The 17439-nt window shown below is 35.0% G+C and overlaps 2 pseudogenes; one reads left to right on the forward strand and one right to left on the reverse strand.

The window, feature by feature from the left end:
- Nucleotides 1-1660: 1660 nt before the first annotated feature.
- Nucleotides 1661-2950, forward strand: LOC150007484 (nucleophosmin pseudogene; annotated as a pseudogene).
- Nucleotides 2951-8241: 5291 nt separating this feature from the next.
- LOC150007485 (elongation factor 1-alpha 1 pseudogene) lies at nucleotides 8242-14852 on the reverse strand (annotated as a pseudogene).
- Nucleotides 14853-17439: the final 2587 nt, after the last annotated feature.

A 17439-nucleotide genomic window follows, 5' to 3' on the forward strand; every position in this document is an offset into this window, starting at 1 on the left:
TACAGTGTAATACAGTTCAAAGTGTTTTATTTTATTGTTAATAAAAAGGTTTATATTTGTGCTGGATTGAAAACTGAGCCAGAAATAAATGACAACTATGCTGTCACTAATTAATGAAAGTCAACCTAGAACCAACACAAATAATAAACTATAAGGTAGAGAGAAAGTGATAGTATTACTTGAATATAATGCTGGACATCTCTCTAGTACCAGAACTATCTCTGAATAGCCACAGAATGTAGAATATATTCATTTTACCTTAATTTGAGTTAGTTTATCTTGTTTGAGTCAGTTTCTGTCATTTGCAACTATTAATAAATATGGAGAACTAACTCTCTCTGTCGCTTTCTCACTCTCCTACTCTGTCTCTGCATATCTTTTTATCATACCAATGCTAAAATGAATATAGTCATGCAAATGTGCATGTATATTTTTGTGGAAAAGTAGCTAGAAGTTGCTTATTTGAGTCAAACTTATATACAATTTCAATTTAAATAAGTGTAATCAAATTGTTTTATTCATTATTTGTTCTTTTAATATAATTTAACATTAAATAAGATAAAAATTACTGATGAAATGCTTCTTTGCCAATACTAAACCTTATTGATATTTTATATAATCAGGTAGGTGAATAATGACATATTAGTAAAGATTAGCACTGTGTATAATGTACATATGTATATCAGAAATTTGTGTTTTTGATGTGTAACTTAATTTGCAATAATTTTAGCATTTTAGAAAAAAATTGTATTATTATTTTTTCAAAAAATTTAAAAATATTATTACATATATTACATATAATCTTTTGTTATACATATTGCTAAAGTGTCCCCTTTATTCATAACTTTTTCTTTATTCATCATGTCTTCTGTTATGTAAATGATTGTTTTTGTTTAATGTCAAACTGTATGGTTTTGTATGTCTAAATTAGAAATGCAGGAAAGCATTTTAAGTATAATACCAAGATCATATAAGGTTGATAAATTTATCGATATAAAATTTAAAAGCTTCTGTACAAAATAAAGACAAATAAAACAAATTAAGACAAGACAAAATACAGCAGGAAAAGAGGAAAATGTTTGCAATCTAAGTGGAAAACAGGATACGTGCCCAACATATACAAAATTCTTCATAATAGTGAGAATAATTATGAAAGATGAGTGATATTAAATATATATGAAAACTTTCATTGTTCAGGAGGTTATTAAGTAACAGATAATCTAAAAGACTGCAAGAAAGACTATGGTATTAAATTTCTAGAAGGCACTAGGTAAATGTGCATAGTTATATAACGTATGCATAATCATTGACCCAGCATTCTACTTCTGGGAATTCATCCCAAGAAATAATTTAGTAACTCCTTGACATGCTCATACTATATATTAATTGCAACAATGTTTATAGAAGCAGAAAATTTTAATGTAATGAAATGGATTAAATACATTTATATTCATAAAATGGAAAATTGCTACAAATCAATTTGACTTGACATGTAAAAAAATAAGATACATTTTACATGACAAAAGAATTATACAGTATATGTTAATTCCATAAATTTAAAATATACAGATTTAAAATAATTTAAAAAATTAGTAGATGTTCTTTGAATGCCAACAGCAATTTTCCCTGGATGGAGGTATAAAGAAAGACTTAACCCTGGTGCGATTCCGTCCTGCGTGTCTGTTCTGCGGAGCAGAAGTCATTTATCTCCGTCCGCGTTCTCTCCCACCTAAGTGCGTGCTACCACCCCATGGAAGATTCTATGGACATGGACATGAGCCCTCTGAGGCCCCAGAACTATCTCTTCGGTTGTGAACTCAAAGCTGACAAAGATTATCACTTTAAGGTGGATAATGATGAAAATGAGCACCAATTATCCTTACGAACGGTCAGTTTAGGGGCCGGGGCAAAGGACGAGCTGCACATTGTGGAAGCAGAGGCCATGAATTACGAAGGCAGTCCCATTAAAGTGACCCTGGCGACCCTGAAAATGTCTGTGCAGCCCACGGTTTCCCTTGGCGGCTTTGAAATAACCCCACCTGTGGTCTTGCGGTTGAAGTGCGGCTCAGGGCCTGTGCATGTTAGCGGGCAGCACTTAGTAGCTGTGGAGGAAGATGCAGAGTCAGAAGACGAAGAGGAGGAGGATGTGAAGCTCCTGAGTATGTCCGGGAAGCGCTCCGCCCCCGGAGGTGGCAGCAAGGTCCCACAGAAAAAAGTAAAACTTGCTGCCGATGAAGATGATGATGAGGATGACGAGGACGACGATGATGATGAAGATGATGATGATGATGATTTCGAGGATGAGGAAGCTGAAGAAAAAGCTCCAGTAAAGAAATCTATACGAGATACTCCAGCCAAAAATGCACAAAAATCAAACCAGAATGGAAAAGACTCAAAACCGTCAACACCAAGATCAAAAGGTCAAGAATCCTTCAAAAAACAGGAAAAAACTCCTAAAACACCAAAAGGACCTAGTTCTGTAGAAGACATAAAAGCAAAAATGCAAGCAAGTATAGAAAAAGGTGGTTCACTTCCCAAAGTGGAAGCCAAATTCATCAATTATGTGAAGAATTGCTTCCGGATGACTGACCAGGAGGCTATTCAAGACCTCTGGCAGTGGAGGAAGTCTCTTTAAGAAAATAGTTTAAACAGTTTGTTAAAATTTTCCGTCTTATTTCATTTCTGTAACAGTTGATATCTGGCTGTCCTTTTTATAATGCAGAGTGAGAACTTTCCCTGCCGTGTCTGATAAATGTTGTCCAGGTTCCATTGCCAAGAATGTGTTGTCCAAAATGCCTGTTTAGTTTTTAAAGATGGAACTCCACCCTCGCTTGGTTTTAAGTATGTATGGAATGTTATGGTGGGACATAGTCGTAGTGGCGGTCAGACAAGTGGAAATGGTGGGGAGACAAAGATATACATGTGAAATAAACTCAGTATTTTAATAAAAAAAAAAAAAAAAAAAAAGAAAGACTTAATATATTGCAGAGATTTTTAAAAACAATTATTAAGGTTTACTTTCACGTAAAACTATTACAAAACCATTTTCATTGGGGTGATAAACATAAGAGAGAGGCTGTGACTAATGTCAGTAAAAGCAAGTACAGGAGAAAGCTCTGAAACAATAATCACAGATTAGAGTTTTAAAATAGTCCATATATTTAAATTAAAGCATTTTTCCTTTTGTTATTGCCACCAGCCTCTACTATCCCCCTACCCCCACTCCCCAGTAAAATATGCTGTTTTTCAGCATTTCTTATCAGTTCCTGTTTGCCACTCAATACTCATTTGCATTTTAAGTTGTTACTAAAACCACCCTTTTCTCATCTCTTTTCTTTTAAAGTCATTGCATGATTTTGCCTTTCTTTATTTCTCATTCTTCCCTTACATTTTAATTCAAAACCAGATTTATCTATCAAGAAAACCTAGAAAACTCTCTAAATGGCTGCTCATTTTGTTAGAATTCAAGAGTATGCATTTGCAGGTGTTTTCACCTGTGAGCCTACAGGCACTAACGTAAATGGCCAATTCTGACAACTCTGTGTCGAACTTAAAATTCAGGATTGAATTATTGAAAGGTCAACAGTCTGAAATAATTATATTTGTCCTATCTATTTCTTTTAGAGCACAAAAGATTATCTGCTCTTTGACCTTGCTTGCCATTCAGAAAAGGTCATAATATAATAATTTAAACAGAGGTGTAAAAAATTAAAATATTAAAAAGAAACAAGGCATATATGAATGCTAATTTCTTGTCACACAGCTGTAAGATTACATCAACCTAAAAATTTGTGTAGCTGAGCTTTAAAGCTTAAAAATATCAAGTGATACAAATGTAAACTATAATTGAAAAATAAAATAAAAATAATGAATGAAATCATGAAAAAAAAAAAAATCAAGTGTTGTAGTGTCCAGTCTATCTAGCCCAGAATGCAATATATGTGGTAGTATGAAATCAAATTACAAATATAGGTTTCTCCCCATTCCAGTAGGTAGGTATTCAATGGCACAATCAGAATTGTAGGATTTACAAGCTAGGCAACAGTTTCTATTATCAGTGTTCTTACAGTTATAAAGTCATGTACTGGGACTCATGTCTACATTCATTTTACAGAATAATACAACATAGGCTCTGTCTTATGGTAAGTTAACCTCCTCCAAACCATCGAACTGCTAAAGGATCTCCTCCAAATGGAAGTTCTAGAACTTAGGTCACCTCTGCTCCCAACCACTTTCACATTTGATTTCTGTCCTAATTCTCACTACCACATATAAACAAAAGCTCTAAATCTGCTTTTCTTAATGCATATATAATGACCATATGGCCAGAAAGGTTAATGTTCTCACAGTGGAACCCCCACATTTCACATTACAAACATATGTAGCAAGAACTTAATATATCCACTTTTTTGAAAGAAAGGATAAATGTGTTTATACCTTCATAATTCATTTTTCTTCAACAATAGTGTGGACAGCTTCTTCATGTTGTATTAATAAATAAGCAATGCAGTAAACAAAAAGTAACAAAAAAAAATCCACAATTTGAGTATTCAAAATATGGTGCAATTATTAGCAATGAAAAATCATGAGATGTGTAATTACCAGGAGAATAATTTAGGATAACCTAAAAATAGAATAGGCTGAAAGAGATTATACATTTTATGTGAAGCTTTCCCCAACTGTTCATTCTGGATTTTATTTTTATAAGTCCAAAATCACTAAAAATTAACCAACATGCATAACCAATATTCAATCAATAACTGTGACTTTAAGTCATTGATAAAAATTTAACGGCATGAGTTGATAAAAATAGCTTTACATTGTGCTTCTAATTTTTATCATGCTGTATTTTAGCGTAAAATCATAGGTAAGAATGAAACAATTCAACAGAAATATCAAAAACCCATAGAATAAGTGGAATAAAATGAAACAAAGCTTTTTTATGTTAAAAAGGGTGATAAAAATTCTTAACAATGTGCTTGTTTTCTGCCATCATGATAAAAATAAGTTAAATTTTTGGGATAATTACCATAGTTAATATATTTAGAAGAAATTAAAGAAAAAAATCATAGCTTTACTCCTCTTTACCAAACTGTATCCTGCTACAGAGATATTGTACTTGATAAAATAGGTGTTCTTTGAATATATGCTATAATAAAAGGATTTTTGGAAATTCCAATTTAACCAAAGTTAAACCCACTTATTTACTGTAGGAATTCATAAATGCTTAAAATTTTTAATTGGCATTGAATTATCCAAGGCAACGCTTTATGTTGGCAATTTATTTGATCAGAAATCCTTCCACCCTGCATTGAAAATAGTGCTCTTATATTTAATGAAATGCAAGCATGCTATTCTAACAAATTTTAATTTGCACGCTATCTCTTCTTTAGAAGGTGTACTATATTTTAAGTAATTTAAGGATTACCTTATAATTGTATCCTTACATTTTTTTTCCTGAGACATGCATTACTATAAACAACTTAACCTCAATATTTTGTAATTATCATTTATCTAATTCTAAACTATAAATCAATATGTTCAGGTTATAAAACAATAGTTACAAAACTCATTTTTTGTCGTTTTTCTATTGACTTCTGACCTTTATTCTATTAACAAAATACTTCCATCTTATAGGTTATAAAACTAGAAAACAGAACATTAACCTCTGTTAGAGATCTAAAACCTAATTTCAAAGATTGGACAGTTTACCCTGGATCAGTTTGTAAAAACAGCAAGGCCAAGTCTGACTATGTATTGATAGGGCTTGCCTTAAAACTTTAGGAATTTTCAACATGATGTAAACATATTAAAATTAAGTCTTTTAAATTTTTCAAGCTCAAGTTTTTATTAGAATTACTAATTATCTGTATCATTTGATTGAGAGCGCAGCAAGGGGAATGTAAAATAATTAACTGTCTCTACCTCTAGATATAATAAGTGATGTGTAGATCTCAATTCAGCAGGGACCGTCTTTATAACCATGGCCTGAGAGGAAGTGAAGCATGCTTGAATGGAATACTGTTAAATGAGCCTAATATGACCCTCCTTTCTCTCCTCCTCCATATACTTGTTATTTGTAAGCCTTGGTTTTTGAAATGATAGCATGAACTTCTGTGCCATTCATGTAAGACATAACATGACATGTTACTATTTTTAAAACTAATGTAATAAAAGTAAACATTTAGCTATGAAGAATGTCAATGATACATCTTAGTTACCTTATGAATTGCATAAAGAGATTTGGTGTTGTGAAATGTCATTTTATAGCACAAGCTCTAATTTTATCAGGATATGGATTTGGGCTATCTAGAGAGAAATGATATTTGTCAGTGTCTTCTCTCATACATGCCATATGTCAATTGTCTTGGATAAAAGAAGGAAGTTAAATTGGCCCTCACCTCTGGAAGCTCTTCACATGACAACCTGAGAAGCACTAGTCAGTGCATGTAATATATATATAAACATCTTCAAAATCTTAAATAATTCCAGGTAAAATAATTTTTGGTAGGCAGGTAATAGTAAATAGTTACAACTTTGTGGCATTTGCTTTGCTTTTTAACTTTTATTAAAGTAAAGTTGAACACAATATTATAATAGTTTCAGGTATAAAAATATAGTGATTTATATAGATTTGCATTTGATCTTTTTACACAAAGTGAATGGAATGCCTCTCATGATACTGAGATAAATGAATTAAACAAAGGTCTAGACTAAATAATTGTCTGGGAGAACATCATTTCAAATCTAGAGTGTGACACAGGAATTCCAGTGTGACTGAAGAAGAATAGGGCATTGCAGAAGGGAAGCATTAGGTAGGTCCCATTATGTAGTATCTTTAAGGCCACATTAGGATGCTGGATTTTAGGTATCATAATACTTTGGATTAAAGATGCAATGCAATCCTAGGGTATGCAATGGAGAAGTGACTTAATCTGACATATTTGTATATACAGCTGACCCTTCAACAACTTGGTGGTTAGGGAGCCCAACCCCTTGCTCAGCTGAAAATCTGGATATAACTTTTGACCCTCTAAAAGTTTACTGTCTGCTCTTTGCATCTGCAGATTCAACCAACCACATATTGAAAGTAGTATTTTCCACCTGCAGTTGGGAAGCTGCAGCTGGGAATGCAAAAGTACTGTTGAATCTTTCATTCTGAAAACTGTGGATGAAAAAGGGCCTACTGTATTTATTAAAAAAAAATTCTATTGCTCAGGATCAGCTGCAATTGCTTTCCATGCCAACTGGAGACTTGTAGGTTAAAGATGGAAGCAGTAAAAGCAGAAAAACAGCAACTATTCAGGTAAGATATGAAACAGTATTTGGATGGTAGTGTTGAGAATTAAATAGTGGTTGAGTTGAGATGTGTAATTAGTAAGGAGGCAGAAGCTTTTGCACATGGTTTAGATGTAGAATATGAGAGAATTATGTGTCTTTGGGTTTTTGTCCTAAGCAAGTGGAAGAATGATATTGTGATTTATTAATATGTGCAAAAATCAAGAAATCAAGTATGATAAAGGTGAAAAGTTATTTGTTTTTGGATGGAGTAAATTTGAAATTCACTTTAGAGATCCAAGGAAATAATTGAGTTGAGCATTTGGCTATAGTAATTAGAGGTTTCAACAAGCTATCAGTTGGAGATATAAGTTAAGGGATCATCAGCATGGAGATAGTATTTAAAGACATGGCACTTGATGAGAACCTCAAAAGAGAGAAGAGCTAGAGAAGAAAGATTGGCAGAGATTGAGACCTGGTTTATGCTGACCACAGTGATGACATGAGAAGAAAGCAGCAAAACTGGCTGAGGAGCTGGGGCAACTGAAAAGGTAGGGGTTTGGAGGTATAGGTTTAGGTAGAAGAAAATAATCATCTGAGTTAATGTTGACTGATGAGAATTAAGAAATAATCTTGGATCAGGTTAAATGGATATTGCATGAGTAAGACGTTTTTTTGTTGCTTTATATATGTATTTTTGTTTATTTTTAATTAATTAAGTAATTAATTTGGGGGGGGCACCTACTCTGTAACAATTCCTCCCTCTCAGACTTAAGACCTGTTATAATTCAATAAAGGACAATGGGCAAATGTCTTGTGCTCCTCTAGCTGCTTCAAGCTGGACATGGTCACCGTCTTACCTGCCCTTGGGTCCAGAAATCTCTAATAACTGTGTGTGGGGGTGAGAGTGGGTGGAGGAGAGGGTGGCCTTACCACACAGGGAAGAATCTTGCAGACTCCAAGTCAGTTGACTGTCCCCGGATAAAAGCATGCTCGGTTAAACAAGCTGGCATCCTTGTTATATTCTGGGGGCAACACAGTTGGCAACAGCATTAAAAGGCACCATTCAATCCATAACCACTAGATTGCAAAAGACAGGGATTAATTTTTCAATGTCCTACGTTAGGAAAAAAAAAAAAAAACTTATTTGGAAGAAGGTGTGCAAGGCACATCAAAGCTGTCCAAAGCCCTTTTGTCCACTATACTTAGTTTGGGCTGAGGGAAATATTTTAGGTTTCCCCCCTCAGATCTTGGGCCCTTAATGTCCAAGCCATTAGAATAGAAAAGAGAAACCAGTTTTAAAGTGAAGCCAATAGACCACCCCATTATTTACCAACCTAACCATATAGTTCAGCCAAACCATTGAGTCTCAGGAGGCAGTGATAAAATCAGGACTAAGTGAGACCTATATGTATGATCATGCAAGTAATGAGATCATAGGCTTATGTCCTATGAAAAGAGAACACATGTTAATTTATGCAACATAACCCACAAACCCATCTCTAGATCTGTGAGACTGTCTTATTGGGAAGACATCCAGTTGCAAGGCATTTGATATTTTTCTTGCCTGTAAATTAAGCATCTTTGATGATGTCACAGACTTAGTTTAACTTTCAAAAGAAAACAAACTTTAAATGAAAATAAACTTTAAAGACAGTTAGCTACACTAGTTTATAGTCTACCACTGAACATTGTGATTTTCCTTGAAATGCAATTTTTCTCCTTAAGATTGACCTCCTTGTCATTAAATGGACTGCATTAGGTCCAGTTTTAATTTATCCTGTTCGTTTGCATAAACACAACAAGAGCAGCAAATGATCACATATGATCTTTATGTCTGCTTTGCTGGAACTTACACAAGAAACCTTTAGAGTGACCTTCAGTTTGCCCTTCAGGGCACAGAAGCTGAGCCACATACCTGCCATTCAACTTTGCTTGTAAACATCTGTCTTTTCCAAGTCATTCAGGTTTTCCACTGTGCCTTAAGGTTCCTTCTAGCCACCTTTCAGGAAAGCATCCTTCATTCCTTCCTTAGAAAGATTGCCACGAACTGCACAACCAACCAAGGTACCAGGTCTTATTTCTCGTGGACTTTTATTACCTTTTAAAGTCAACCCCAGTTCCTTAAGGCTTTTTCGTAACAACCAGAGCCCAGGCATTCCTCTTTTAGACATGACATTCCAGACAAAGTCTTGGTCAACAAAAACTCTATTAATAATTGGTCATATTAGTTTTACTCAAAGAACCTTATATCATTACTTATTCCTTCAGAATGCCAAGTTCTGGGGGGATCAGGTAGGAAGGAAAGTATATAGTGTAAAGGAAAATCCTTATCCTTCTAATATTCAGTAAAATTGCATTTCCGTACTTTACATTTTCTTTTGTTCACTTTTCTACATGTGGAGTTTTTTTTTAGGGGGGGTGTAGGGGGACTTGCTGGCTCATTTGTTTATTTAATTTGCTTTCATTGCTTTCATTTCTTTTTCCACTGAAGATTTTTGTTTGTTTGTTTTTCTATTACAGTTGTCCCATTTTCCCCCCACCCAGCCCACCCATTCTCCCACAATCCCAACCCCATCATCCATGCCCATGAGTCATTTGTACATGTTCTTTGACTAGACCTTTCCCCTTTCTATTCCATTTTTCTCCTTCTTCCCTCCCCCCTTGTCACTGTTAGTCTGCTCCTTGTTTACATGCCTCTGGTTTAGTTTTTCTTATTTGTTTGTGTTGTTCATTAGTTTCCTGTTTTATTTGATATCATATGGTATTTGTCTTTCATTACCTGACTTATTTTGCTAAGCAAAATTCTCTCCAGTTCCATCCATGTTGTTGCAAATGGTAGGAGTCCCTTCTTTCTTTCTGCTACATAGTACTCCATTGTGTAGATGTACCACAGTTTTTTGATCCACCCATCTACAGATGGGCACTTAGGTTGTGTCCAGCACTTGGCTATTGTAAATAGTGCTGCTATGAACATAGAAATGCATATGTTATTTTGATATTATTGATAGGTACTTATTCATTGTCTTTTTTCCCCTTTGTACTTGTATTCCTCTCTGTCTCACTTTGTTTCTTCATCTTCTTAAATCAGACCCTTTAGCATCTATTGCAATGCTGCTTTGGTGGAGATGTATTCTTTTAGCCTTTTTTTTTCCAGGTAACTCTTTATTTCACCTTCCATTTTGAGTGAGAGCCTTGATGGGTAGAGTAGTCTTAGTTGTAGGCCTTTGTTTTTCATTTCTTGAAATATTTTTTGCCATTCCCTTCTGGCTTGTAGTGTTTCTGCTGAGAAATCTGATGATAGCCTTATTGGAGCTTTCTTGTATGTTCTTAGCTGTTTCTCTTGCTGCTTTTGACACTCTATCTTTGTTTTTGAATGTTGGCATTTTAATTATGATGTGTGTTGGAGTGGGCCTGTTTGGGTTTATCTTCATTGGGACCCTCTGTGCTTCCTGGACTTGCGTGACTTTTTCTCTCATCAAGTTAAGAAAGTTGTCTGTCATTACTTTTTCAAACAGGTTTTCTATCCCTTGCGCCTCTTCTTCTCCTTCTGGTATTCCTATGATATGGATATTATTATATTTTATGTTGTCCTGCAGCTCTCTTAAAACCTCTTCATTCTTTTTCAGTCTTTTTTTGTTTTGTAGTACTGTCTGGGAATTTTTTTCTACGTTGTCCTCCAGTTTGCTCACCCAATTTTCTGCTTCCTCTACCTGCTTTTAATTCCTTGTACTGTCTCCTTCAATTCAGAAGTTGTATTCTTCATTTCCTTCTGGCTCTAATCGATAGTTCTATGTCCTTTTGCATGCAGGTGTAATTCTCAGTAAGTTCCTTGTAGTTTCACTGGAGTTCTTTGTAGTTTTCTTTGAGCTCGCTGAACTCATTGAGCTTCCCTATAATCCATGTTTTGAATTCCATGTCTGATAGTTTGCTTTCCTCTATTTCATTTAGCACTCTTCCTGGGCATTCCTCCTTTCCTTTTGATGAGGGGTTGTTTCTCTGTCTCCCCATTTTTGTGACTCTTCCTGTTTGTTGCTGCTTCTTAGATTGATCTGCGCTTCCTGGATCTGTCCCTTGTGGTGTCATATCATGTACTAGTCTAAACCTAGGCAGCCTGCTGAAGACTACCAGAGACCTACTGCCTTTGTCTGTCTCCTTTAGTTGTTAATCTATTCAATCTGTGATCAGCCATCAGGCTTAAACACCAAGGATGGAGCAGATTAATTCCTGCATGCAGGGCTTTTGTTTCCCCTCAGGCTGATGCCACTTGGAGGGGAATGGTCTGCCTGCAATATGGGGAATGAGTCAGGACTGGGACCCAGTCAGCTGCTCCCTCAGTTCTTCTCTCAAAGCCACCACCTCAAATTCTCTTGAAGTGTCTCTAGTCTTCTCTGCCCTCCCTCTGCTTGAGCCCAGGATAAGTGGGTGCCAAAATATCTTCACACATGATCCATTTAAGAGCTCTTTGTCTCCAGCTCTTTCTTTCAGGCCAGCAAAAAACCCTGTGGTTTTTCACTTTTCACAGCTGGACAGGGGTGGATTAAGGTTAGTTGAGGCCCTGGGCACAGAAGAAAATATTGGGCCCCTAAAAAAAGAGAGAGACAGGGAAAATCAAAATACATGTTAACCATATTTTTAAATAAATACAAAATATTATATACTATTAATTTGAATATATTTAAGTATAATATATGTATAATATAGTTAATAGCATAATAATTACAAAGTTTTGATGTTTCATTTTTTCTAGCTACCAATGAAAAGAAAATTATAAAATTTAATAGTCTGAATGATTAGAATACTAAAGAAGAGATTTTTCATTATAGTGCAATAAATTAATGATTAAAATTAAAAAATTATTCATAAACTACAAAAATCCAGGCACCGATGTAACAATAGGAATTAATTTTATCTTAATATAATTTCAACTTACCTGAATATTTATTTATATGCACAGAAAACTATTTTTAAAACCGTAAATGAAACAAGTACTTATTCACAAACTAATTCACATCCCCATGTATTTGCGTATATCGTAAATCTGCACTGCAGGAGAACCTTTGTAAGTACAAAGTAGCAAATATGATTCTGTTGTTCCCATAAGCAGTAGCGCAGCCGCGCAGGGCCTATGCAGCATAGTATGTGTATAGTATGCAGCATCGTAATGAAATTCATTTTTTTCATTTTACATTTAGGTCTATAATGAAAATAAGCGAATATAAACATACTATCATGTTTTATCGCTGATTGTAAACTTGTACATAATTAAAATTGCACATGTGAAACCAAACTTAGTGTCATTAGAAAAAAGTGTAAAGTTGGGGTTTTGCAGGGCCCTTCAGAACTCAGGGCCCAGGGCATGTGCCCAGTGTGCCCACCATTAAATCCACCTCTGCAGCTGGATAGTCTTTTACTTACCACTCTGTTGCTGTAGGCTGGGAAGCCCAGCTGGGAGTTTAGATCCTGCCCTTCTCAAGAAAAACCCCCGGCTGCTGAGCTGTTTCTCAGTCCCTTCAGCTGCCACCCATATGAGCCCAGCCAACCCTTCCGTGTCTCCGCACTTCTTACCAGCCACATTGTGATGAAGTGGCCTTCTCTGTCTTCCATGGTTATAAGACTTCTCTCTAGCTAGTGTTTAGTTGGTTATTCCAGATGATTTCTCCACAATGAAGTTGTAAGTCCAGATTGGTTAGTGTAGCTTCCACTTACTCCTCCACCATCTTGGATCTCCCAGTAAGACTTTAAGAATAGAAAAAATGTATGCAGTTGTGACAAAAATCACAACTGAAGTCATTTTTAAAAAATGGAGAAGAGAAATTTGAAAAATGTTCACATAGACAATTCTATAAAGAGAAACAAAGCTAATAGATAGTATATAGTTGTGGGTCAATAAATTATTTATTTATTTATTTTTCTCATTAAACTTTGTTTTAATGGCTCTCAGAAATTCTGTGACAGATTTTGGTCAAGTTGTTTCCATTAAAAAGTATTGATTTTAAAAACTAATAACTTAACTCCACACGCACACACAAAACCAAATGGTCCACAAAATTCTCCTTTCCTTATGAAGGTTTTACGACGCATTGTAATCATTAACCAGTCCTTTACTATTAAACTTAAATGGCCGATTGAGACAAACAGTTCTGAGACTGTTCTTCCACCACTGATTAAGACTGGGGTGACAGGTGTTGGGGATAATATTCGTTCAGCCTTATGAGCTTTCTGGGCAGACTTAGTGACTTGGCCAGCTCCAGCTGCCTTCTTGTCCACTGCTTTGATGACACCCACAGCAACTGTCTGTCTCATGTCACAAACAGCAAAGCGGCCCAGAGGAGGATAGTCAGAGAAGCTCTCAATAGGAACCATATCAACGATGGCAGCATCACCAGATTTCAAAAACTTTGGGCCATTTTACAGCTTTTTCCCAGAACGACGATCGATCTTCTCCTTCAGCTCAGCAAATTTGTAAGCAATAGGGGCTGTGTGACAATCCAGAACAGTAGCATATCCAGCACTGATTTGGCCTGGATGGTTCAGGAAAATCACCTGAGCTGTGAAGCCAGCTGTTTCCATTGGTGGGTCATTTTTGCTGTCACCAGCCACATTGCCATGATGAACATCTTTGACAGACACGTTCTTGACATTGAAGCCCATGTTGTCCCCAGGAAGAGCTTCACTCAAAGCTTCATGGTGCATTTCAACAGACTTTACTTCAGTTGTAACGTTGACTGGAGCAAAGGTGACCACCATGCCGGGTTTGAGAACACCAGTCTCCACTAGACCCACAGGGACAGTATCAATACCACCAATTTTATAGACATCCTGGAGAGGCAGACACAGAGGCTTGTCATTTGGACGAGTTGGTGGCAGGATGCAATCCAGAGCTTCAAGCAGTGAGGTTCCGCTGACATTGCCATCTTTACGGGTGACTTTTCATCCCTTGAACCAAGGCATGTTAGCACTTGGCTCCAGCATGTTGTCGCCATTCCAACCAGAAATTGGCACGAATGCTACTGTGTCAGGGTTGTAGCCATTCTTCTTAATGTAGGTGCTGACTTCTTTAACAATTTCCTCGTATCTCTTCTGGCTGTAGGGTGGCTCAGTGGAATCACTTTTGTTAACACCAACAATTAGCTGTTTCACATCCAGTGTGTAAGCCAGAAGGACATGCTCACGGGTGTGCCCATTCTTGGAGATACCTGCTTCAAATTCACCAACACCAGCAGCAACAACCAGGACAGCACAGTCAGCCTGAGATGTGCCTGTAATCATGTTTTTGATAAAGTCTCTGTGTCCTGGGGCATTGATGATGGTCACATAATACTTGCTGGTCTCAAGTTTCCACAGGGAGATATCAATGGTCATACCACGCTCACGTTCAGCTTTAAGTTTATCCAAGACCCAGGCATTCTTGAAGGAGCCCTTGCCCATCTCAGCAACCTCCTTCTCAAATTTTCAATGGTTCTTTTGTCAATCCCACCACATTTGTAGATCAGATGGCCAGTAGTGATAGACTTGCTGGAATCTATGTGTCTAATGACCACAATATTGATGTGAGGCTTTTCCTCTCCCATTTTGGCTTTGATTTAGTAGTGGTGGTTTTTGTGACACCTGTGTTCTGGCAGCAAACCCGTTGCAAAAAAGCAAATTGTTTATTTTTAAGATAACAGAACAGATGATGAACAAAATATATTCTATATGACATACTTATCTACTAGAAATTAAAAGCATGCAGTTTACTTTCTATCATTAAAATGAATTTGAGCACATTTGTTTGATAATTTAAAAACCTGCATGTGGTTTGACCATATTCCCTGTAAATGTTGAGCCCTAACAGAGAGAGTTCAAATACCATATTTCCAAAGGTATGATTATTCTTCTGTGGCATAAAATAACTTAAAAATGAGCTTTATAAATATTATCCATTATTCGTAGGACCTATGCCACGTGGATTCAGAGTGACAATTGTTTCCACTACACAATTTGGCTACTCAGTTCAAAATATAAATGCAGTAATGTTTAAGATACTTCCAAAAATTTAGGGGACAGAAAATATAATACAGAAGAGGTATGCTAATGAGAGATAGACAGAGGCCAACAAATATCAATAAGGAATGTGCTAATTTAATAATCTAGAAAGACCATTCATATAATTAATATGATTATAAATCAATTACTTAATAACTTAATTCTTATAAGATTTTTCATTTTTAAAGGTGATCATTTTTATCAATTCAGTACTAGGTCTCTAAGAAGTAGAGAATAGATTAGAAACACAAGTTTAGTCATTCTCAAGAAAATTAATTTGACCAGAGGAGACCTGACACTTTTTGTTAGGACTGATTCACTCCAAAAGCTTCAACACATTTCCAAATTCTAAATTAAACCATGGTGTGATGCACTAATGTGAACTACAAAAGAATAATAATTTGGTCATTCTAAATCTTCGTAGGCATGCCACTCCCCTTAAATTTAACAACATAAACAAATTTTGTGACTGAATATAGATAAAAATTATATCATTTATTTTTCAACTATTGGAAAAAGTTTTACAACTTTAAAACAAATTCAGAATTATGATCTTAATAAGCTAGTAAAGATAATACTTTCAGTTTACTTATGAAGGGTTTCTTGCCAAATACCTATTATTACAGAGATAAAACTGCATTTCATATAATCAATAAAATATTTTTAAATGTATAATCAGAAAAAATGAACTGTCACAAGACTAACTGCCTCAACATTTTTCAATGCATGGGATTTTTTAAAGCTAATTAAAATAATGTGCTTTAAAATGATTATGTAAATCAATTATACATAATCATGTCTTTAATGTACCATGGTAAAAATATTGCATACTTTAATCAAGTTTGTGAAGGATTCCTGATTTTTTATTTTTACATATTTTATAGAAATGATTTTATATATTGAAATCTGAAATAGGGAAGAACATATCCAGTTATTTGAGTTCAAGTATGAAGTAGATCCAAAGTAATTAACTGAGCCAACCTTTCTTTTTAAAAGGACATGGAGTCAATATGATAATAAAAACAATAAAACATCAATTGATACTCATTTTGGAATATATCTCAGGAAAAATCAAGATATTTTCATAAGAAAAATAAAAATAAATGTTTATAAGGCACCAAGTGGTACACTGCAACAGAATAAATACATGAATAAAAATATTTCAAAAGATAAAATTTATTTCACAAACAATGCAAACATTTAAACACTAAATTTGTCATTTATGTGAGACCAAATTAATTAATCAAACCATGAAATGTGTGTGTATTAAAACATTATTATTTTAAAAGTGATTTTATATGATACTCTACTTCTTAAACATTGCAGTTACCTAAATATAATTTCATCCCTTCATGTACATTTTAAAACATTGAAACTTCTCAATTCATTTAAATTGCATTTATATATATATTGGTTTAGTTTTAACTTTATAATTAAATTTAGTTGTAAAGTCAATGGTTCTGATATCTAGTTGGTCTGCAGTCCATCAAGTTCTGTTTTTTTGTGGAGTTTCAGTTTAATATTCAGATTGCATAGCAAATCACTTCTTGAAGCTAGATTAGCTTTGAGTTTATTTCCTTATTTAAAATTAGTGGATGTTCATTCTGTTACTCAAGTTTATAACCTTCCTTATAATCTGATTAACTAGATTCCATTTTTGTTTCCTGTGCCTGACATCACTTCCTTCAGTAGCTTGCCAGTACCCTTGTCCCTGTAAGCCTAGGAGTCTATTAAACTTGTGACATTCTCTTGGTGAACTGTAGTCATATTGAATTTATTTTGGTGGCTTTTTTCCTACTATAATAAGGCAGAGTTTTGTAATGTAAATTGAATGTCTACACAGATATCAATTCTAGAATTGTCAGATTCAATTTCTAAATGGATCCATGTTTTACAATTATTAACAATGCATTCTACTCACCTCTTGCTAGTTTTAAAATTATGTAATATCTTCTAATACATGTGGCTACCACATGTAGCCCATTATCTAAGGTGCTGGTTATCTTATTCTGAATGTTGGACTTAATTTTCCTCCATCATAAACTACCACTCATGTCTCCCACTTTCTAGTGAGAATGTCCTTTTATATAGGTTCTTTCCTCAAGTCTCTGAGTATTCTGTAAAACTTACCAT

Source organism: Furipterus horrens, unplaced genomic scaffold (assembly GCF_987537825.1).
Source record: "Furipterus horrens unplaced genomic scaffold, mFurHor1.1.pri manual_scaffold_6, whole genome shotgun sequence".
Lineage (NCBI taxonomy): Eukaryota > Metazoa > Chordata > Mammalia > Chiroptera > Furipteridae > Furipterus > Furipterus horrens.